This window comes from Schistocerca piceifrons, chromosome 3 (genome assembly GCF_021461385.2).
Source record: "Schistocerca piceifrons isolate TAMUIC-IGC-003096 chromosome 3, iqSchPice1.1, whole genome shotgun sequence".
NCBI classification, from domain to species: domain Eukaryota; kingdom Metazoa; phylum Arthropoda; class Insecta; order Orthoptera; family Acrididae; genus Schistocerca; species Schistocerca piceifrons.
Genome location: NC_060140.1, coordinates 109,647,649 through 109,672,454, shown reverse-complemented (window position 1 = coordinate 109,672,454; position 24,806 = coordinate 109,647,649). Strand labels below are relative to the sequence as shown.

General features: G+C 44.8%; 1 long non-coding RNA gene and 1 other non-coding gene across 2 annotated transcripts in view; both read left to right on the top strand.

Annotated features, from left to right (window-relative positions):
- The window catches only part of LOC124789706, a 479,897-nt gene that overhangs the window by 433,005 nt on the left and 22,086 nt on the right, over positions 1-24,806 (top strand). The gene's annotated exons all lie outside the window — the stretch shown is intronic.
- Positions 600-674, top strand: Trnat-ugu. Its single transcript has one exon. It is a non-coding gene; the product is annotated as a tRNA-Thr (tRNA).

The following is a 24,806-nucleotide window of genomic DNA, read 5'->3' as shown; positions in this document are numbered from 1 at the left end:
AGTCCAAGCTACTGTTCTGCTTGAGCAAGACCCGGACCGCCTGAGGAGTTCACGTCAGTCCCGCGATCTAGAGTCTTCTGTTGGTACGTTCTATACTGCGGATTTTAATACCGGTAACTACACTGAAGCGCCAAAGAAACTGCTATAGGCATGCGTATTCCAATACAGAGATATCTAAACAGGCAGAATACGGCGCTACGGTCGGCATCGCCTGTATAAGACAAATTCAAATGGTTCAAATGGCTCTGAGCACTATGGGACTTAACTGCTGTGGTCATCAGTTCCCTAGAACTCAGAACTAATTAAACCTAAATAACCTAAGGACATCACACACATCCATGCACGAGGCAGGATTCGAACCTGCGACCGTAGCGGTCACGCGGTTCCAGACTGTAGCGCCTAGAACCGCACGGCCACTCCGGCCGGCTGTATAAGACAACAAGTGTCTTACGCAGTTGTTAGATCGGTTACTGCTGCTACAATGGCAGGTTATCAAGATATTAGGCGCACTACGAATGTAGTGTTGTGGACATGTTGGGAATGTGGATCTCACGGGGGGCGTGCAAGGGATAAGTCCCTGCAGACGCACTATCCTCTGTGCCCGCGGTGGCTCAGATGGATAGAGCGTCTGCCATGTAAGCAGGAGATCCCGGGTTCGAGTCCCGGTCGGGGCACACATTTTCAACATGTCCCCAATGAAGTGTATCAACGCCTGCTTGCAGCTAGGATGTCCATTTAATTATCATTTCATCAAGATAAGTGTTTGAACGTGGTGTTATAGTCGGCGCACGACCGATGGGACACAGCATCTCCGAGGTAGCGATGAAGTGGGGATTTCCCCGTATGATCATATCAGTAATCCCGTAAAACATCAAATATCCAACATCGCTGCGGCCAGAAAAATATTCTGCAAGAGCGGGACCAACGACGACTAAAGAGAATCGTTTAAGCAGCCCTTCCGCAAATTGCTGCAGATTTCACTGCTAGGCCATCAACAAGTGTCAGCGTTTGACCCATTCAATGAAACATCATCGCTATCGGAGTCGAAGGCCCACTTGTGTACGCTTGATGACTGCACGACACAAAGCTTTGCGCCCTGCTGGGCCCCTCAACACCGACATTGGACTGTTGATGGCTGGAAGCATGTTGCCTGGTTGGACGAGTCCTGTTTTAAATTGTGTCGAGCGGATGGACGTGTACGGCTACGGAGACAACCACGTGAATCCGTGGACCCTGCATGTCAGCAGGGGACTGTTCAAGTTGGTGGAGGCTCTGTAATGGTATGTGGCATGTGCAGAAGGAGTGACATGGGACCCCTGATACGTCTAGATACGACTCTGACAAGTGATACGTACGTAAGCCATTTTTTCTGATCACCTGCATCCATTCATCTCCATTGTGCATTCCGACGGAGGTGGGCATTTCCAGCAGGACAGTGCGACACCCCACGTGTCCAGAATGGCTCCAGGAACGCTCTTCTGAATTTAAGCATTTCCGCTGGCCACCAAACTCCCCAGATATGAACATTATTGAGCATATCTGGGATGCCTTGCAACGTGCTGATCGCAAGAGATCTCCACCCCCTCGTACTCTTGCCCTTCAGGATTCATGGTGTCAATTCCCTCCAGCACTACTTCAGACAATAGTCGAATCTATGCCAGGTCGTGTTGTGGCACTTCTGCGTGCTTACAGGGGCCGTACACGATATTAGGCAGGTATACCAGGTTCTTAGGCTCTTCAGTGTAAAATAAGTGATACACGAACTTCACTGTCTTCTTTTGGGGTCAGGGTAGGGCGAGGGGGGAGAAATTCATATGTGAAAACATTATTACTCACTCGAACTTCCCCTTATCCCCCTGTTACCGCTGTTAATGACGCCTGTTGTGGTACTATTTCTGTAACACGTCTTGCCGTTGTAATTTATTCTCTCGTTCACAGTTACACTCAGTATCTGTTTAATTTGATTTATTTTGTTTGTTAAGTATTTAATTTCTGATTAATTTTCTTCCTTTTTTCCTCCCAACGTTACCATACTGTTTTCAAGCGGATTCAAATCAGCTAACCTTTTTACGTGTTATTCTCGTATGTGGGATGGAAATGATCATATGGAGCCCACTTGGTAAGACATTGGAGTCTCCACTAATAATATACTGTGTTGGGTGCAAAGCCAAGTAACAAAAAATGCTTCAAATGGTTCTGACCACTGTGGGACTTAACATCTGAGGTCATCAGCCCCCTAGAACTTAGAACTACTTAAATCTAACTAACCTAAGGACATCACACACATCTATGCCCGAGGCAGGATTCGAAGCTGCGACCGTAACAGTCGCGCGGTTCCGGACTGAAGCGCCTAGAACCGATCGCCGTCACCGAGCCGGCGCTAAGTAACAGTTTTTGAAGGATAGCATTTGCGTCGTTGACTGTTAAATTTACTTAAAAGTCATTATAAATGTTTATGTATCCATACATACTGGATAAGAAGTACGATTTGATAGAATACAACAAGAGTTTCCATAATGGTGAGGTTTAATGTTATTTCCTTCTGTGCTTCACGAAATTGTCAGATTTGTAGAAGAGCTGTAGAAGAATGACATAGAGAACATTTCCTCGTGGAAATGCGAAAGCTTAGGGTACTATTCCCTACAAGCATCACTGATCTTCTAATTAAGAATGAAAAGGAAGTCCTTATATGTCTGATTTCCATCCATTAAATTTCGGTAATGCAGCTGCATAAGCTTTATTCCTTATTTTTCTAACATGTCGGCCCTATACCTTCCGGGCATCTTCAGAGTAAACCAGTTGAAGCTACAGTACGCTGCAGTACATGTTCGTCGTTTAGGGATTCGGGGGTGAAAGAAGCAGTTGAAATACGTTTGGGGAAGAACTTAATTAAAAAAACATAGCGCTTTCAACATAGACAAATCATGGAATCCAACGCTTTGTTTAATAAACTCACAAAGACGTCACTAAGTGCAGCTAATAATGACACATCAATATCCCAGCTTAGATCGACCGCGTAGTCACAGATTCAATTTATGCACACTCTTTGCGGCCGATCGACATCTCTGGCACTTTTATTTTACGTGGTTTCAAACGACGGAAGAAGTACTGTACAAAACTGCAGCTTCAATTGGTTCACTCTGAAGATGGCTGGTAGATATGCGCCCGAAATATTACGAAAATAAGAAATGAAGTTTAAGCTTCTGTATTTCGGAAATTTAATAAATGAGGTGTTACGCTGTGAAAACATAAAGACGCACATAGAGATTTATTTTAGTTGCCAATATTTAATATCTGTAGAGAAGGTGCAAACATTACTTTTAGTGGTTAATTATTTTAATTGTTTTGTAATTGTTTCTGACTTAAAGAGTAGTAACTGTACAGGCATGTTCGTCAACATCTTTTATAAAGAAAAAAGTGACTATCTGCCTTTATAAATTAAAAAGGTTTTCTTTTTTATCAAGAGTGAAGAAGTATTGTTTAGTTATTTTAAAGCCGTGTGTTCACTTCTGTGTGAAAAAAAAATTCAGATCTTTTGGAATTGTTGATGGCTAAGTAGCAGAAATGTTGAGGCAACATAGTGTATTTGTTGCTGCCTAGATAGTGCACTCACGCTGAAGGCAAAAAAAAACAAAAAGTAGAACTGTATCGTGAAGTTGCTCTACTTCGTAGTTTCTCGCGTGGCTTGCACTCGCGCCGCAGAGAGTAAAATGTCACAGGACCGCTTGATACCGTTATCGAGCTCTACAGCTTATCGGGAAATCTCGGGCCCTTTCGAACGCGAGTATCGTTTGCCAAGCTCTGCTGGAAATTCTGCCTCTCAGTTAAGCTATTCGCCATATATTCCATCACAACCGCACAGCAAAAGCCATAGATAGGGAGTGTGATCTGGCTATTGTTGTAGCCATGGAACAGGACACCGAATGCAATAAGGGCTTCGATTGTTCAGATGCTCATTAACACTGTACCAGAAAAGGATGGTGTACCATGCTGTAGAAGCCACACCGTGTCGCCAGCAACAAGAGCTGCAGTCTCCAACAAGTGTGACAGTACATCTGGAATGCACATCGGGTAACTTGCATCGCTCAAAAAGGGTAGCATCACGTAAGATCTAATGGATATTTCAGAATTCCAGCCCACGAGATCTTTAATAGCGCGTAACGTATGCTTTTTCATCATTCCGGACAATGCTATTGCAGTATTCGAAAACGCCACCACAATTGAGGCGTCATCTATGAACAATACGAACTGCAAGAAGGTCGGCACTGCAGTACTCGGCTGGATGACCGTGTGACAGTGATCCAAAACCAATTGGCCCCATTGCTTACACATGTCGTTAATAACAGAAATGTAATTGCTGCTTCAGCAATAATGTCCACTCTTGTGTTATTCGAAGTGTACATTTCGTACACGATACAAAGTTCTAAGGTGTGAACATTTCCTTGTCGAGAACTTTGTGCAGCAATCTGTGGGTTTAACAACTCAGTTTCTCGTGTGTTTCTACGCACTTTGGTAAATACAGGGTTATTCTAAATTATGGACCTATTTTCAAAACTTCGTATTTATTCAAGTACAAATCCAAAATGAACAAGCTTTATACCAATGAAAAGAGGAAGTTTCAAAGTTTTTTTCTTAATGTTTGATATAAATTTAACAAATTTAATAATTTGTAATTAATTAGTTTTTAATAATTGTTTAATAGTTAGAAATGTGATAAATGTTATAAATGTATAATGTGGCTACCGTTGGCTGCTCGGCAAACATCGACGCAGCCAACCTCTTCCCACACACGCGATAGCGTATCTGCTGTTACTGGGTGCACAGCAGCAGTAACAGATCGTTCAAAGTGGGTGGTAGAGGCAGGACGTAAATAGCTTCCTGCGCATAATCCCGTAAGAAATAGTCGCAGGAGGTCTCGGTGGCCAGAACTGCAGAGCCATGCCCTCAAGTCCACTGCGACCGATCCACCGCTGAGGAAAGGAAGGGAGTTATTCAAAAAGCCTCGTACATCTCGGTGTCATCCTGTTGGAAAATGAAATCCTGGGAATCTTCCATAACTTGAAGGAACAGCCTTTGTTCCAGCATGTCCAGGTACGTGATTCCCGTTATAATTTTTTCCGCAAAGAAAAATGGTCCGTAAACCTTTGCACGGGACACGGCACACAACACGTTGATCTTCGGTGTGCCGCGCGGTGGGGACTCGCGGTTTGAGGCGCCATGTCACGGTTTGCGCCGACCCTCCCGCTGGAGGTTCGAGTCCTCCCTCGGACAGGGGTGTGTGTGTTGTTCTTGGCATAGGTTAGTTTAAGTAGTGTGTAAGTCTAGAGACCGATGACTTGAGCAGTTTGGGCCCTTAAGAATTCACAGACATTTGAACATTTTTGATCTTGTGTGAGTCTCTTTCGTGTTGCAACAATGAATGCGGATTTTTCAAACCTCACATACGAACATTGTTTCTTGACATTTCCACTAAGTTTGAACGTCGCTTCGTCGCTAGAAATTACACGCTGTAGAAATGCGTCATCCTCCATCTTTGCCAGCACGTAACCACAAGATGCGAGACGCTTATCTCTCTCATTGGGGTTGAGAGCATGCACAAGTTGCAATCGGTAGGGCTTGTACAGCAAATTTTCCTTACAGTTGGTTGGGGCATTCCAAGTTCTCGACTGCCTCTATTGGTAGACTTGCTATGACTGTGCACAAAACTTTCTTGAAACCGGTGGACATCATCCTTCGACACAGGCGGTCTACCTGTGCTTTTTCCTTTGCACACACTCCCAGTCTGTGTACATTGCTTAAACCAGCAGCTAATGCTTTTGCTAGTTGAGTACCGAACTTGGTACAAAATACCCGCTGCACTGCAATTTGCGACTCACGTTTCGCGAACTTGTGCTCCACAGTCGCCGTCTCACCCACAGCTGGCAGTGAAACGGAATGACGGCCGTATTGCCGCGGGAATTCCACCGGCCGCTTCTGAAACCGTCGACGCCCGCCCGCCGCTGCCCGCCAAAAACTTTGAAACTTCCTATTTTCAGTGGTATAAACATGGCGTACCCAGCGAGGGGCATGGGGGGGGGCAAGCTGCCCCCCCCCCTCACCCCTAGAAGATATTCGCAGTTTTTTACTAGTTTACTGCCTCGTGATGACTGGGTGTTGTGTGATGTCCTTAGGTTAGTTAGGTTTAAGTAGTTCTAAGTTCTAGGGGACTGATGACCATAGATGTTAAGTCCCATAGTGCTCAGAGCCATTTGAACCATTTTACTAGTTTACTGTTTTATTTAATAAGAAATGCTGCATGTTTTCTCGGATTGTACAAGTGCATTCTTGTATTTAAATGTTTACTAAAAGCAGTTTTTTCGCTGGTTTACCGTTTCATTTAATAAGAAGTTACTAAAAGCAGTTTTTTCACTGATTTACCGTTTCATTTAATAAGAAGTGCTGTATGTTGTCTCGAGTCCTTGTTTCCTGAGACTGGTATGACCTGCTCCCCCCCTCCCCCCTCCCCCCTCCCCCCCTCCCCACCCGCAACCCCACCTAGTTCAGATCCTGGGTACGCCCTTGGGTATAAAGCTTGTTCATTTTGGTTTTGTACTTGAATACATGCCAAGTTTGGAAAATGGGTCCATCAGTTACAAGAACTCTTTATAGAAGGGAGAGAAACCTCTGCTGCTTTTATAGATTTAGAAAAGGCTTTTGACAGAGTTCAGTGGAACAAGCTGATGGATATTTTGAAGAGGAGATTGGAAAGAGAAACGACTGATACAGAATCTATATTTACACCAGAAAGTAAGGATAAGGATTGGAAATGAAATGTCAGAAGGAAGCAGCATTGGACGAGGTGCTAGACAAAGTTGTTGCCTTTCCCCACTGTTGTTTAACGCTTACCTTGAAGAGATTACTGCGAAATGCTTAGAAGTGAAAAGAGGAATATGTATTGGTGGAAAGAGAATAGAATGTATAAGATTTGTTGATGACATGGTATTAGTGGCAGAAAGTGAGCGGGCAGTGAATAACATGCTGAAAGATCTGAATGAAGCTTGTGTGGAATATGGGATGCAAATACACACAGCAAAAACAAAGAGTATGGCCATCAGTACACGACTCAGACTGTCCAATATTAAAATAAGACAATGTACTATTAGCCAAGTAAATCCATTTAAATATCTTGGAAGCACAATAACTGAAGACTTGAGATGTCACCAGGAGGTGAAAACTCGAATTGGCATAGCGAAGGAGACTCTTATGTGGCAAATTAGATGAAGTTCTAAGGAAAAGGCTTGGCAAATGTTTTGTCTGGAGTGTGGCACTATATGGGGCAGAAACATGGACGCTAAGACGAGAGGGTGAAAAAAGGTTAGAAGCATTTGAGATGTGGATCTAGAGGATAATGGAGAGAATAAGCTGGATGAGAAGAGTGAGTAATGAAAGAGTATTGGATAGGGTTGGTGAGAGAAGATGTCTCCTGAAGGTTGTAAGAGAAAGGAAAAAGAACTGGTTGGGACATTCATTGAGAAGGCAGTGCTTGCTAGCAGATGCTTTGGAAGGATTAGTTTGTGGGAGAAGACTGAGAGGAAGAAGGAGATACAAGAGATGGACGGCGTAAAGGGAAGAGGAAATTATGCAGACCTGAAGAGGGTGGCAGAAGACTGCACAGCCAAGTGAAAACCTGTCTTTTGGCAGAACACTGATGATGATGATGTATATTCCCATTGGAATAACACATTTTGCAAAACTTAGTTCAATTTTCTAGGTACTAAATCTTGCTGCAGCATACGTTAAATCTGTTATCTATATCTGCAAGTTTTTGCAGCAAGTAATATTCAATCTTCGACAAATAATTATAAAACGTAAACAGGCAGCAAAGAAACAGTGTTTTGACATTTTGTGTGTGTACGTGTGTGTATGTGTGTCTGTGTGAAGTGTGGCGTCATGACTGCGTTGTACAATAATTAGAGATGGGACAAAGCGAAACCCGGTGCCGGGTCATAGCCTGCTCCTCTCGAATAGCCCCGTGGTAGCTGCCGAGATCAACATCCCCATCCGACGGAGATCACCACAACAGTGTCGCATGCTTCCACTTCATGACACACTGCGGAGGCATTTAGAATTTAATCCAGACATGGGAGCAAAGAATGGTGATCAGGAACCCTAAGCCAGCACCTATCCTCCCAATGCCTGCATAATACTGGTTGTGAAAAATTCTTCCACGGCCACGAATCGAAAAGATCACCTCCGAGTAGAGCTCCACCCGACAGGCGCAAGCTAGCGATCTCGACTAAGAAGGCGGGTGTGGCCGAGAGATGGTTGTTATGAAACGCAAGCCTTTCCACCACCTGAAATAACCATTTCCTATCATCTGATCTCAAAACAGTCCGTATAGGATCCAGTACCACCTGTTAATTTCAACTCTGCACAATGGTAAACATTCCAGAGCAACGTTTGGAAGTTTATCAAAAATGGTTCAAATGGCTCTGAGCACTATGGGACTTAACATCTGAGGTCATCAGTCCCCTGGAACTTAGAACTAGTTAAACCTAACTAACCTAAGGACATCACACACATCCATGCCCGAGGCAGGACTCGAACCTGCGACCGTAGCGGTCGTGCAGTTCCAAACTGAAGCGCCTAGAACCGTTCGGCCACACTGGCCGGCGGAAGTTTATCGGCCTACTCTGTACAGCATACTGAGAAATTTGCTTGTGTGCTGTTACGTCAAAATATACAGGGTGATCAAAAAGTCAGTATAAATTTGAAAACTTAATAAACCACGGAATAATGTAGATAGTGAGGTAAAAATTGACACAAATGCTTGGAATGACATGGAGTTCACAAAATGTCCGACAGATGGCGCGTGAAAGATCTCTTGCGGTTGTCGTTTGGTGATGATCGTGTGCTCAGCCTCCACTTTCGCCATGCTTGGCCTCCCAGGTCCCCAGACCTCGGTCCGTGCGATTATTGGCTTTGGGGTTACCTGAAGTCGCAAGTGTATCGTGATCGACCGACATCTCTAGGGATGCTGAAAGGCAACACCCGACGCCAGTGCCTCACCAGAACTCCGGACATGCTTTACAGTGCTGTTCACAACATTGTTCCTCGACTACAGCTTGAGGATTGATGGTGGACATATTGAGCATTTCCTGTAAAGAACATCATCTTTGCTTTGTCTTACTTTGTTATGCTAATTATTGCTATTTTGATCAGATGAAGCGCCATCTGTCAGACATTTTTTGAACTTTAGTATTTTTTTTTTTTGTTCTAATGAAACACCATGTCATTCCAAGCATGTGTATCAATTTATACCTCTCTATCTACATTATTTCGCGATTTATTCAGTTTTCAAATTTATACTGACTTTTTGATCACCCGGTAGTTTCGATCTTTCACCACGATTCGACGGCCACGCTTCATTTGATCGTATACCGCTATTTCACTTCGTACCTGTTCGAGAACGCCGCGTGGAATAATTCCAGGCTTGACGCGCTCGGCGGCGTGTGTAAGCAAATATTAGCGATAAATCCCCCCCCCCCCCCTCCCCGATAGCGCGCACCGCGGACCGGTGCAGGGAGGCGGGGCGGCTGTTTCGCCACGGGAGGGGCGGTGGGCGGCGATCCGTGACCGGCGCGGCCCACATTCCGCCCGTCCGCCGACTTCCACAACAATTACTACCTGAGGCGCCCCATAGCCAGCAGCGAGAGCACAGGCCGGTGAAAGCGAGCGGCGCGCAGGCGCACCGCCGCTGTTACGCGACCAGCGCCGAGTGCGGGGTGACTTTCAGACCGTGAGGTAATTGCTCCAGCACCATTACTCTGCGATCCACACGCACGTATTTGGCAGAGGGTTCACACAACGAATTTCAGATTTCAGTAGGGAGATAATGACGCAACGGCTGTCCAAATGGGCTATTTTTTTTAAATTTATGAATACAATATTGTTCTGGACGACATGATATCACTATCAGATTTTAAAATATATTACGCCGTTAGGTACAGTAAAACAAATATTGTTAAATATACAAGATTCTCCATTAAACACTGACGGAAGAGAAAACAGCAGCACCAAAAAGTAATTAATGTCGAATCAATACACTACTGCGTAGAAAAGTAGGACATGGGCAAGACATGTTGATGTATATTGTCACCAAATTCTCTTAACAGAAAATATGTTCTGAGAAAAAAATATGTGTGACATCACTTGCTGAACGACCCTCGTATATAACAGAGCAAAGTAGTTGAGTCGCTCAACATTTCGAATGTACCGACGTCTTTGCCAGTACAGGCGATGAGTTTCAGGGCTGTTCTCATATTGTGTTTATCGTATTGGATATTTATGTTATTTTGTCCATTCTCTGCACTGCGCTGCGTTCGTTCGTGTACGTTCGAAGCTCTAGATTGCTCCTCCACTCTTGGCTTGCGATGCGCGCCGTAGGTCGCTGCCCGCCCGTAAGTTACGAGTGACTCCCGTCGACCCCTCAGCAAGCCTTGTCGTCGGCGGTTACCGCTGATTAGCGGGGATTCCGCTGTGTTACGCGCCTTGGCACCTCGCGACGGCACACTGGAAATGTGTGTCCGTGCAGCGCGTAGTCGCCGGCCGCCGTGCACTGGAGCGATCACCGCCGCGCCGGGCGGTAAATTGAATAATTCAGAAATGTTGCTACAGGCTGCGGCGTAAATAATTTATGCCGGCTCGTAAACTGGCGGCAATAAAACGCCGCCGGTCGGCTGCGACACATCCAGCCCTCTCCTCTGCAGTGGGCGCCGTAATGGTTAATGCGGAAAAAGACTCCTTGACTGGCCGTTACGGCGAGGTGCGCTCAGGGAGAGCCAAATTGCTGGCACTCTGTGTACGCGCACAAGTAGCCAGAACGTGAACTCTACGGCATGGCAGGGCGCACGGGGCAGCACAGTGCTCCTGTTTCTGATTACAGCTCATCAGTGTCTAACAATACCACCACTTGCAAATTAGGTAAGAAATGAGATTAATAATGTTGCTCACGCAGCATGTGTTCGCTTTATCGGACAACAACAAAGTTATTTGAAACTTCCTGGCAGATTAAAACTATGAGCCCGACCGAGACTCGAACTCGGGACCTTTGCCTTTCGCGGGCAAGTGCTCTACCAACTGAGCTACCGAAGCACGACTCACGCTCGGTACTCACAGCTTTACTTCTGCCAGTACCTCGTCTCCTACCTTCCAAACTTTACAGAAGCTCTCCTGCAAAACTTGCAGAACTAGCACTCCTGAAAGAAAGGATATTGCGGAGACATGGCTTAGCCACAGCCTGGGGGATGTTTCCAGAATGAGATTTTCACTCTGCAGCGGAGTGTGCGCTGATATGAAACTTCCTGGCAGATTAAAACTGTGTGCCCGACCGAGACTCGAACTCGGGACCTTTTGCCTTTCGCGTGCAAGTGCTCTACCAACTGAGCACGACTCACGCCCGGTACTCACAGCTTTACTTCTGCCAGTATCTCGTCTCCTACCTTCCAAACTTTACAGAAGCTCTCCTGCGAAACTTGCAGAACTAGCACTCCTGAAAGAAAGGATATTGCGGAGACATGGCTTAGCCACAGCCTGAGGGATGTTTCCAGAATGAGATTTTCACTCTGCAGCGGAGTGTGCGCTGATATGAAACTTCCTGGCAGATTAAAACTGTGTGCCCGACCGAGACTCGAACTCGGGACCTTTTGCCTTTCGCGGGCAAGTGCTCTACCAACTGAGCTACCGAAGCGCGACTCACGCCCGCTGCTCACAGCTTTACTTCTGCCAGTATCTCGTCTCCTACCTTCCAAACTTTACAGAAGCTCTCCTGCGAACCATGCAGAACTAGCACTCCTGAAAGAAAGGCTACTGCGGAGACATGGCTTAGCCACAGCCTGGGGGATGTTTCCAGAATGAGATTTTCACTCTGCAGCGGAGTGTGCGCTGATATGAAACAGATGGTAGAGCACTTGCCCGCGAAAGGCAAAGGTCCCGAGTTCGAGTCTCGGTCGGGCACACAGTTTTAATCTGCCAGGAAGTTTCATATCAGCGCACACTCCGCTGCAGAGTGAAAATCTCATTCTGGAAACAAAGTTATTGACAGTGGATGGTATCGTCAGAATGGAAATAATGAAGTCACTGTTGAAAAGTCATTAATTTTGGCACTTACCTTGAATAGATTCCCACGTAGATTTCGTCGAAGTTGTTATGGCTCATCTTGTTGACTCTAGGGTGATTCCACTTTGACTGCTAGAAGGACCAGGTCTGTATTTTAGCAATATTTGAAGACCTAACAGATGGGTTTGTCAGGAAATTCATAATGATCAAACAATCCCAGATCAGAACAATGGTGTGGTAGAAATAATTTTTGACTTGGTGTTCACGATCCACATTTTTATTAAACTTATTGTAAATTCACATACTCATCTTCTTAATTGTCACATCATCAAGAAAACAGTTTTGTATCACTCTTCATACATTTAATTTCCACTTGAACCAAACACAAGACTTGACTGTTCTTTTACAAAGCGAAATAACAACTTAACTTCTGCAAAGTGAAACAAAGACTGCTGTGTGCGCATTCGCGCCAAAACGGTTACAAGTAAGTCAAAGATTATGAGAGTCTCACAGAAATGAATACACACAAGAACCACATCATTGTAATGTATCGATACATCGGAGTACCTATACATTAATAAAACCAATGTGAATATTGTCACAAAAATATTTCTGTTGCTTCGCAGAAAAGTAATACGATATTACTGCTATCGAGAACTGGGGTTGGAGTGCCGTGATGGTCACGTAAATAAAGAACCATTACAAGTGTAAGTGTTGATCTTTACATCACAGAAGAGGTGGAACAAAAGGTAACCTCACTGGGTGCGCTTGGCTTTACTGTGAGGTCAGTCATATATGGCCAAACATCGACAAGACCCAGGTGTGCTCATTTCATTTGCAGAATAGAAAAGCTCGGTGCGAATTGGACGTTGCATAGCAAGCAAACGACTTCAAAATTTTAAGGAATGGTAGCTCTGTAGACAGTCGCAGTCCCATTCGTGTTTTATTATACTTGCCTACCCTGATTTCAGCTATAAATAGCCATTTTCAGTGCTAAAATACAAGGAAATTACAGACTCAGAATTGATTGACTTAATAAATAAGTGAAAGACCATGTTACGTAGTATCAGTGATCTATTGTAGTCAACATGGCATTTGAGTGGCCAATGGACTTGCCGCAGTGGTAACACCGGTTCATGTCAGATCAACGAAGTTAAGCGCTGTCGGGATGGGCTATAACTTGGATGGGTGACCATCCGGTCTGCCGAGCGCTGTTGGCAAGCGGGGTGCACTCAGCCCTTGTGAGGCAAACTGAGGAGCTACTTGACTGACAAGGGAAGCACCCACCTCAGATTTAGTTATAAGTTGGCACAGTGGATAGGCCTTGAAAAACTGAACACAGATCAATCGAGAAAACAGGAAGAAGTTGTGTGGAACTATGAAAAAATAAGCAAAATATGCAAACTGAGTAGTCCATGCGAAGATAGGCAACATCATGGATAACCCGAACGCAAGAGCGCCGTGGTCCCGTGGTTAGCGTGAGCAGCTGCGGAACGAGAGGTCCTGGGTTCAAGTCTTCCGTCGAGTGAAAAATTTATTGTCTTTATTTTCGCAAAGTTATGATCTGTCCGTTCGTTCATTGACGTCTCTGTTCACTGTAATATGTTTAGTGTCTGTGTTTTGCGACCGCACCGCAAAACCGTGCGATTAGTAGACGAAAGGACGTGCCTCTCCAATGGGAACCGAAAACATTTGATCGCAAGGTCATAGGTCAACCGATTCCTCCACAGGAAAACACGTCTGATATATTCTATACGACACTGGTGACGGCATGTGCGTCACATGACAGGAATATGTTGTCGATCCACGAACTTGTACACTTGGCGAATGGGTAAAAAGATTCTTCTACCTTGCCCAGTTTAGGTTTTCTTGTGGATGTGATAATCACTCCCAAAAAAGTGATGAGAACATAAGAGTTTGTCACATAACCTGCAACAAATGAATGCAACAGTTTCACAGTCGCACACTTTTCCCTGTGCTCTGTCAAAACATATGTTTTTAACGTTTTCAAATTTTTCCGTGAGTAGACCGTCAAATCCTGCATATATCCAAGCAAATCTGAACATTTCCTGGTATTTTGGAGAGCGAAGTTGATTACGTGTGAGTGCCTGAACTTTGATAATTGTCTGAAAATAAAAAATAAAAGTTTTCTCTCGAAGGAAGATTTGAACCAAGGACCTCTCATTCCGCAGCTGCTCACGCTAACCACGGGACCACGGCGCTGGTGACCTCAGATTATCCTTGCTGTTGACTATCTTTGCATGGACTACTCAGTTTGTATATTTTGCTTTTTTTTTCATAGTTCCACACAACTTCTTCCTGTTTTCTCGATTGATCTGTGTTCAGTTTTTCAAGGCCTATCCACTGTGCCAACTTATAACTAAATCTGAGGGGGGTGCGATGGGGAGGTTCCCTTGTGAGAAGTAGCGGCTCCGGTCTCGTAAACTGACATACGGCCGGGAGAGCGGTGCGCTGACCGCATGCCCCTCCGTATCCGCATCCAGTGATGCCTGTGGCTGAGGATGACACGGCGGCCGGTCAGTACCGTTGGGCCTTCTTGGCCTGTTCGGGAGGAGTTTAGTTTTTAGTTTTATAGCATTTGAGTGAGTTACCATCTAACAAAGTCACTGCATATTATTCGTGAGTAGCCAGAAGGAAACTGAGGTTGTCATAGGACGTAAGTCATGCAGCACATGTTACGCCCCGTATATTACGAAAGTAACTAACCCAGTTTCATTCCAATAAGTTAGTTTAAAACCCTTTCTTTTTTAAAATCTTATTAAGCTGGCGTTAAAAAATTGTAGTTTTTTGTTTATAATGTGATGTAACAATTCTGGAAGATTTGGGGGATCGCTTCGCCACTAACACGAGGAGTATTTGGAAAGTAAGGCCCAAATAGGCGCGAAACTTTGCACAGGCGTGTTCGGCCGTGTCTTTAGTGAGCCTGCTGATCGCTTTTTTTTCAGTTCAGAGCGCAAAGTGATCACGTAGAAATACCTAAAACAACAGTGTCTACCGCCAAGTATGTGGATCAGGTGAGAGATTTCGCCGGAAGCTATGCAGCCCACAAAACATAAGTGTCATGCGTTTGTGTCTTCAAGACAATTCTCAGCCGCATTCTGCAGATGCAATGAAGACGCTCCTGCAGCGTTTTCGGTGGGAAGTGTTTGATCACCCACAATACAGCCCTTAATTGGCTCTCTCCGTTGCCCGTTTCTGCTCACATGAACCGCTGGCTACGTAGACAACATTTTAGCACAAACAACGAAAGGCAGATCAACGTAGAGAATTGGCGGAAAGCAGGGGCGCCTTCTTTCTGTGACGAGGGTACTGGAAAGTTTGTACAACGCCACGACAAATGTCGTAAGTCGGAGCGGTTAGTGTTTAGAGAGGTAGCTGTTGCCAATAAATTTTTTTTATTTTCACTGTGGTTTTCATTTCGCGGACTATCGGACCCTACTTTCGGAACAGCCCTCATATATGAAGACACATGATAAATCGACATTCCTTGACTTATTTTAAAGGTCATGTGCAAATATACTTCTTTTTGTAAGCAATAACCTCAGTTTCCTTCTGCCAATGCGCCGGTAAAGTTATATGGTGCCATATACTGTCGCGAGTTTGTTAGATGCTAACCCACTCAAATGCTCTGTTGAATAAAATGGATCGTTGCTGATGGGTAACGTGGTATTTTTTATGTTAGTCAGTTCTGATTCTGTAATTTCCTTTTGTTTTAGCACTCTATGGGTATTTGTAGCTGAAATGTGGATATGCAAGAATAATAAAAAACAATGGTATTGAGGCTGATTGGTGTGTTCCCGTCCTTCCTTAATGTACGGTCGCTGTGCACGACGATTCCGTATGGAATCAAAGTTGGTTGACCTGAACATTGTACAACAGCTGTATACTTGGGTGTCACTTTTCACTGTGCACTGTCCTCCCATAAAACCAGGCTGAAGTTCAAGCAAGGATCAATATTTTAAGAAAACTCACAACAATTACCTGGGGAGCTAGTCCTGACATCCTGAGAGCGTTCCCTCTTGCCCTGACTGTGTGTGTGTGTGTGTGTGTGTGTGTGTGTGTCAGGTTCAGAGTACGCCTCACCTGTGAGGAGTGCATCTGCTCACACCAGACAGGTTGACATTGTAGTCAGTGGGATTCTGAATCTTATCGGGATGGACAAACTTAACACGATTGTTTGAACCCCCCCCCCCTCCCTCGCCCCTCTGTCATTCATAAACAAGTTTCTCATTTATCATTAATAACAGGATACTCTTGCCTTTGATCATCATGAAGAATGTACTATTGAATAGAAAATAATACAGGGTTATTACAAATGATTGAAGCGATTTCACAGCTCTACAATAACTTTATTATTTGAGATATTTTCCCAATGCTTTGCACACACATACAAAAACTCAAAAAGTTTTTTTTAGGCATTCACAAATGTTCGATATGTGCCCCTTTAGTGATTCGGCAGACATCAAGCCGATAATCAAGTTCCTCCCACACTCGGCGCAGCATGTCCCCATCAATGACTTCGAAAGCATCGTTGATGCGAGCTCGCAGTTCTGGCACGTTTCTTGGTAGAGGAGGTTTAAAAACTGAACCTTTCACATAACCCCACAGAAAGAAATCGCATGGGGTTAGGTCGGGAGAGCGTGGAGGCCATGACATGAATTGCTGATCATGATCTCCACCACGACCGATCCATCGGTTTTCCAATCTCCTGTTTAAGAAATGCCGAACATCATGATGGAAGTGCGGTGGAGCACCATCCTGTTGAAAGATGAAGTCGGCGCTGTCGGTCTCCAGTTGTGGCATGAGCCAATTTTCCAGCATGTCCAGATACACGTGTCCTGTAACGTTTTTTTTCGCAGAAGAAAAAGGGGCCGTAAACTTTAAACCGTGAGATTGCACAAAACACGTTAACTTTTGATGAATTGCGAATTTGCTGCATGTATGCGTGAGGATTCTCTACCGCCCATATTCGCACATTGTGTCTGTTCACTTCACCATTAAGAAAAAAATGTTGCTTCATCACTGAAAACAAGTTTCGCACTGAACGCATCCTCTTCCATGAGCTGTTGCAACCGCGCCGAAAATTCAAAGCGTTTGACTTTGTCATCGGGTGTCAGGGCTTGTAGCAATTGTAAACGGTAAGGCTTCTGCTTTAGCCTTTTCCGTAAGATTTTGCAAACCGTCGGCTGTGGTACGTTTAGCTCCCTGCTTGCTTTATTCGTCGACTTCCGCGGGCTACGCGTGAATCTTGCCCGCACGCGTTCAACCGTTTCTTCGCTCTCTGCAGGCCGACCCGTTGATTTCCACTTACAGAGGCATCCAGAAGCTTTAAACTGCGCATGCCATCGCCGAATGGAGTTAGCAGTTGGTGGATCTTTGTTGAACTTCGTCCTGAAGTGTCGTTGCTCTGTTATGACTGACTGATGTGAGTGCATTTCAAGCACGACATACGCTTTCTCGGCTCCTGTCGCCATTTTGTCTCACAGCGCTCTCGAGCGCTCTGGCGGCAGAAACCTGAAGTGCAGCTTCAGCCGAACAAAACTTTGAGAGCTTTTCTACCTATCTGTAGTGTGTCGTGACCATATGTCAATGAATGGAGCTACAGTGAATTTATGAAATCGCTTCAATCATTTGTAATAGCCCTGTATGTTTGTACATATACTGTATTGGCTCAAAAGTAATTGCTTTGGTTACATAAAATCACGGAAGTTATGCTATCAAATAATTCGTATTACGTATAAAATGCAGTTTATATTGTGCAAATATACAAAATACAGAACGGATTAACACTGAATGATGTGTGGTTCTGATTATATGCAAAAAGAAAAAAAAAGAAAAAAGCGAAGAGAAGTCGTCGATTTCTATTTGATCTCGTACACATTTATTTATGTTTCTTCACTACTACTTGTACCGGTAATCCTACCGCTTACCACGTCGTTTATGTAGTGTACCAGAACTACCGAACTGTAGTTTTGGGAGGGCTCAATACTACCAGGAGGGTGCTGATAATGGCCGCTGTCGGAAGTTTGATTTCGCGCGATGATGCCTTGGATGTTCCGATCACGGCGAAAGGAACGTTTCTGTATTCATGAGAGATAATTGAGAGGAGGAGAACTGCTTGAGGTGAAGCTCGGGGGAGCTTTGTGGTTTCTGGAAGTCAGAGCATAGAAGTAGGAAAGTAGTGTTGTAAAAGCTTAGGAGTAAGTGGACAGGAGGAGATGAGTCGGGAATGCCAGCACCACCAAGCCAACACTCTCCATATACTTTTCCAACGAAGCCTCAACCGAATCCATCACTCACACAGTGAAATGCGTCCAGATGTTTATCTGTCCTGTCAACTCTTCCTTCCCTACCCTGCCCCATACTAGTACTCCCTGTCTACCAGTCTTTTATTACTTTCTTCTCGATATCGTGGCTGGCGCACACGCCTGTCCTATACTCCGTTTCTGTTTCTTACAATTTACCCGTCCTCTATTCGCTTTTATCTCCGAATCACAACCCAAATGGCCCCCTCACGCATACTGTCCTTTCCTTCTGTTTATCCCTCCCCAGGGCAGCTATTTCCAGTTTCAGATAATGTGTAGTGCTTCTTTTAAGATCTTTTCCTCTTTCCGCACTATATTTATAATTTTTAAAATTAAAGTTAAAGCCAGCTGAGATATTTTTAAATACCATCAACAAAAATCTTTTCAGTATATTGTATCGATTCATGAGCTTCAAAAGGATTTCGTTCAGAAATGAAATGTCTGGGCCGCTGACATAATTTCCGCTTCCTCCCTTTCGCTGTTATGGTGCGCTGGTGATGAAACGACAATGAAGTAGGAAAAAAACATAAGGGTAAATGACAAGCCCCCCACTGCCTGTGTGTGACTCAGGGGGAGAGGTTTCAGCATGGCAGAGCCATGGTGTCTCACAAAACCAATTGAGTCCCAGACAGCACCGGAGGGACAGCGAGGTTTCGTGCGAACCACAAGATGTACGAGGGTCACTCCAAAAGAAGTGCACACTATTTTTTTAAAAATCCACCTTTCATTCTACTTGGTTCAAATGACTCAGAGCACTATGCGACTTAACTTCTGAGGTCATCAGTCGCCTAGAACTTAGAACTAATTAAACCTAACTAACCTAAGGACATCACACACATCCATGCCCGAGGCAGGATTCGAACCTGCGACCGTAGTGGTCGCTCGGTTTCAGACTGTAGCGCTTAGAACCGCACGGCCACTCCGGCCGGCTCATTCTACATGTTTGAAAGTTTTACATTGTGTAGATACATCCTTTGGGAACGATATTTTCATTTCTCCACATAATTTCAATCCCTCTCAACTGCCATACGCCATCTTGGAAACAGAGCGCCTGTATACCCGCACGGTAAAATTCTGGACCAACCTGTTGGACCCACTGTTTGGCAGCGAGCACAAGGGAGTCATCATCTTCAAACCTTGTTCCACGAAGAGAGTCTTTCAGTTTCCTAATTCATTCACTGTGATGCGTTTGTCAGCAGTCACCAATTCGTTAACCCCCTGCACATTGTCTGGAGTGTGTGCAGTACGAGGCCTGCCGCTGCGAGGACAATCCTCAGTATTGCCAAGCCGCTTTCATCACGTAACCTGTTTGCCCACCGACTAACTGTACTGCGATCGACAGCAACATCTCCATACACCTTTTCCAACCTCTTGTGAATGTTTCCCACTGTCTCGTTTACACAGCACAGGGATTTTATGACGGCACGTTGCTTCTGACGAACGTCAAGTGTAGCAGCCATCTTGAAGACATGCTGTGACAGCGCCACTCACGGGAACAGCTTCGAAGTTTGAAAACAAGCGAGAAGGATGTATCTACAAACTGTAAAACTTTCACACATGAAGAATGAAAACTGTATTTTTACAAAAATAGTGTGCATTTCTTTTGGAGTGACCCTCGTAAGTGCGAAGAAAGCGCACAGCACCGTTTTATGTGATGGGTTATTTAGAGGAAATATGGACCTCCACATATTAAACAGATGAATAAAAAATGTTTGAAGGATAACAGTGTGAAAATGCAGAGGCGAGTTGGGATGTATTGATAAAGAACCTAACAAATGAGTGGTCTGACGGCTGCTGGAGCTAATGGAGTACGGACAGGTAACATATCAAGGCAAAGAAAGTGGTGCTGTAACTCCTGACAAGGGAACCTCAGATTTAGTTATAAGTTGGCACAGTGGATAGGCCTTGAAACACTGAACACAGATCAATCGAGAAAACAGGAAGAAGTTGTGTGGAACTATGAAAAAATAAGCAAAATATACAAAGTGAGTAGTCCATGCGGAAGACAGGCAACATCAAGGACAGTGTGAGCTCAGGAGCGCCGTGGTCCTGCGGTTAGCGTGAGCAGCTGCGGAACGTGAGGTACTTGGTTCAAATCTTCCCTTGTGTGAAAATATTATTTTCGCAAAGTTATGATCTGTCCGTACGTTCATTGACGTCTCTGTTCACTGTAATGAGTTTAGTGTCTGTGTGTTGCGACCGCTCCGCAAAGCCGTACGATTAGTGGACGAAAGGACGTGCCTCTCCAATGGAAACCGAAAACATTTGATCGCAAGGTCATAGGTCAACCGATTCCTCCACAGGAAAACACGTCTGGTATACTCTATACGACACTGGTGACGGCATGTGCGTCACATGACAGGAATATGTTGTCGACCCACCTAACTTGTACCCTTGGCGAATGGGTAAAAAGATTCTTCTGCTTTGCCCGATTTGGGTTTTGTTGTGGATGAGATAATCACTCCCAAAAAAGTGATGAAAACATAAGAATTTGTCACATAAACTGCAACAAATGAATGCAACAGTTTCACAGTCGCACAGTTTTCCCTGTGTTCTGTCAAAACATACGTTTTTAGCGTTTTCAAATTTTTCCGTGTGTAGACCGTCAAATCCTGCATATGTCCAAGCAAATCTGAACATGTCCTGGAATTTTGGAGAGCGAAGTTGATTATATAAAAAATTAAACTTCTCACTCGAGGGAAGACTTGAACCAGTGACCTCTCGCTCAACAGCTTCACACGCTAACCACGGGACCTAGATGTTGCCTATCTTTCACCTGGACTACTCCGTTTGTATATTTCGCTTATTTGTTTCATAGTTCCACACAACTTCTTCCTGTTTTCTCGATTGATCTGTGTTCAGTTTTTCAAGGCCTATCCACTGTGCCAACTTGTAACTAAATCTGAGGGGGGTGCGATGGGGAGGTTCCCTTGTGAGTGTTCTCGCAACGTACCTTGTTTTTAAACAATAACAGAACTTTACTTGTGTAATTTTATCAATAAAAGCCACGCCTTGGCAATAATATATAAACATTTTCAAGCAGTAAGTACATTCTGCCCTGGGAATACATCTGAGTAGGTACTATCATTCAGCATGCCAGCATACTACCAACAAAACTACAAAAAACTTTTGGAACGCACGAGGGCCTTTTGAGGAGCACCCTTCTCCGGAAGCAGGCAGTGAACAGCATAAAGTGAACAATTTCCTGGCGCTCACTGTTTGTGGTATTCCTAGAACAGGTGTCACAGTTACGCCGGCATTCTCTACCGTTACAAGTAGTTTAGCTTTTCCCACGCATGTAATTCCGAACCTTAAAATCAACAGTATAAAGTAATTTCGCAAGTGTGTGTTGCAATCTGGTGTAATCATAAAATGACATCCGCTCTTTTTTTATGAGCTGTCACAGCGATAAGGATTTTTTATCTCGTCGGAGTTGTTCCCTCTGTCCTTGAGTAAATTTGTTTGTAGGCTGTACTCTCTATCTTTGAGTGAATTTCATAGCTTTCGCCTAAGTGCTCTCTCTCTCTCTCTCTCTCTCTCTCTCTCTCTCTCTCTCTCTCTCTCCCTCCCCCCTACATCTACAAAACATACTGTGCAAGCCATGGTGAATGGCCTTTCGCAAATAAAGCGAGGAATAACGGCTGTCTACAGGCTTCCGTACGAGCCCTGACTTATCTTGTCTTCGCGGTCCTTACACAAGATGTATGTTGGTGGCTATAGAATCGTTCTGATGTCTGTCGCAAATGCCGGTTTTGTAATGACGTTCGCAAAAACTTCGCCCTTTTACCTCCAGTACTCGCGTGTTGATCGAACGTACCGGTAACAAATCTAACAGCACGCCTTTGAATTGCTTCGATGTCTTCCTTTGATTCGAACTAGTGGGAATCCCAAACAATCGAGCAGTACTCAAGAATGGATCTCGCAAGTTTTCTGTACGGGGTCTCCTTTATAAAAGTCCTACAATTGCTTAGAATTCTCCCAATAAAACGAAGTCGACCACCCGCCTTTCCTGCAACCGACCTTTCTCCGTTTCAAGCCGTATTGCAACGTTTCGTCTATCGGCGAGACTGTGTCAGTGAGCACACCACTACTACTGTATTCGAACATTATGGGATTCTTTTCGCAACTCATCTGTATTGTCTTACACATTTCCACATGTAAAGCAAGCTGCCGTTCATCACAACAAATAGAAATTCTGTCTGTGATCGTGTATACCGCTACTAAGCAGGTGTGACGTTGTCCGTTGGGAGATTTTGCACGATTCCGTCTTCATCTGCCTGTGGAAAAATTCTATCTGTTCAGTTAGAGGTGAGTAGGCAGTCCGATAATAGTTGTGGACGATAGAGGGTTCAGAATGAAACTGTCCTTGCAGAGACTGTATGGTGGAATGAAACTCCTTGATGGATAAAAGAAAGTAAAGAAGAGACATTGTACACCATGCCAGGATTGGATCTGTGGACGTTTCCTTGTGCCAGAAGCTTTTTCTTGAAAAAGATCGTAGCTAATCCAATCTCCGCCATATCCTTTCTCACGGGACTGTCAGATCAGGAAACTGACTTCAGCCATTGTGGCGTAAGACCCCACAGGAGATGGCACATACACTACTGGCCATTAAAATTGCACACCACGAAGATGGTGTGCTACAGACGTGAAGTTTAACCGACAGGATGAAGATGATATGATATGGAAATGATTAGCTTTTCAGAGCATTCACACAAGGTTGGCGCCTGTGGCGACACCTACAACGTGCTGACATGAGGAAAGTTTCCAACCGATTTCTCATACACAAACAGCAGTTGACCGGCTTTGCCTGGTGAAACGTTGTTGTGATGCCTCGTGTAAGGGGGAGAAATGCGTACCATCACGTTTCCGACTTTGATAAAGGTCGCATTGTAGCCTGTCGCGATTGCGGTTTATCGTATCGCGACATTGCTGCTCGCGTTGGTCGAGATCCCATGACTGTTAGCAGAATATGGAATCGGTGGGTTCAGGAGGGTAATACGGAACGCCGTGCTGGATCCCAGTGAGCTCGTATCAGCAGCAGTCGAGATGACGGGCATCTTATCCTCATGGCTGTAACGGATCTGAGTCAACAGATGGCGACGTTTGCAAGACAACAACCATCTGCACGAAGAGTTCGACGACGTTTGCAGCACCATGGACTATCAGCTCGGAGACCATGGCTGCGGTTACCCTTGACGCTGCATCAGAGACAGGAACGCCTGCGATGGTGTACTCAACGACGAACCTGGGTGCACGAATGTCAAAATGTCATTTTTTCGGATGAATCCAGGTTCTGTTTACTGCATCATGATGGTCGCATCCGTGTTTGGAGACATCGCGGTGAACGCACATTGGAAGCGTGTATTCGTCATCGCCATATTGGCGTATAACCCGGTGTGATGGTATGGGATGCCATTGGTTACACGTCTCGCTCACCTCTTGTTCGCAATGACGGCACTTTGAACAGTGGACGTTACATTTCAGATGTGTTACGACCCGTGGCTGTACCCTTCATTCGATCCCTGCGAAACCCTACATTTCAGCAGGATAATGCACGACTGCATGTTGCAGGCCCTGTACTGGCCTTTCTGGATACAGAAAATGTTGGACTGCTGCCCTGGCCGGCACATTCTCCAGACCTCTCACCAATTGAAAACGTCTGGTCAATGGTGGCCAAGCAGCTCGCTCGTCACAATACGCCAGTCACTACTCTTGATGAACTGTGGTATCATGTTGAAGCTGCATGGGCAGCTGTACCTGTACACGCCATCCGAGCTCTGACTCAATGCCCAGGTGTATCAAGGCCGTTATTACGGCCGGAGGTGGTGGTTCTGGGTACTGATTTTTCAGGATCTATGCACCCAAATTGCGTGTAAATATAATGTCAGTTCTAGTATAATATATTTGTCCAATTAATACCCGTTTTTCATCTGCATTTCTTTTTGGTGTAGCAATTTTAATGGCCAGTAGTGTAGTTGTGGACAATAGAGCGTCAAAATGAAACTTCCCTTGCACAGACTGTGTGGTGGTATGAAACTCCTTGATGGTTACAAGAAAGTAAAGAAGAGAAACTGTACGCCATGCCCGGATTGAACCTGTTAACGTTTCCTTGTGCCAGAAGCTTTTTCTTGAAAAAGGTTGTAGCTAATCCACTTTCCGCCGTTTCCTTTCTCACGGGACTGTCAGTTCAGAAAACTGACTTCAGCCATTGTGGCGTAAGATCCACAGCAGATGAAACATAGATATCGAAACATGTAGTATGTAGAAATAATAAAGAATGGAAGTGTTTGGAGAATCCACATACCACATCTTTGTTCCTGCTGGTTTTGTCGTGGCGTTGAGACATTTTCGTCCAGCTCAGCAGTGCGACTATAAAGCAGC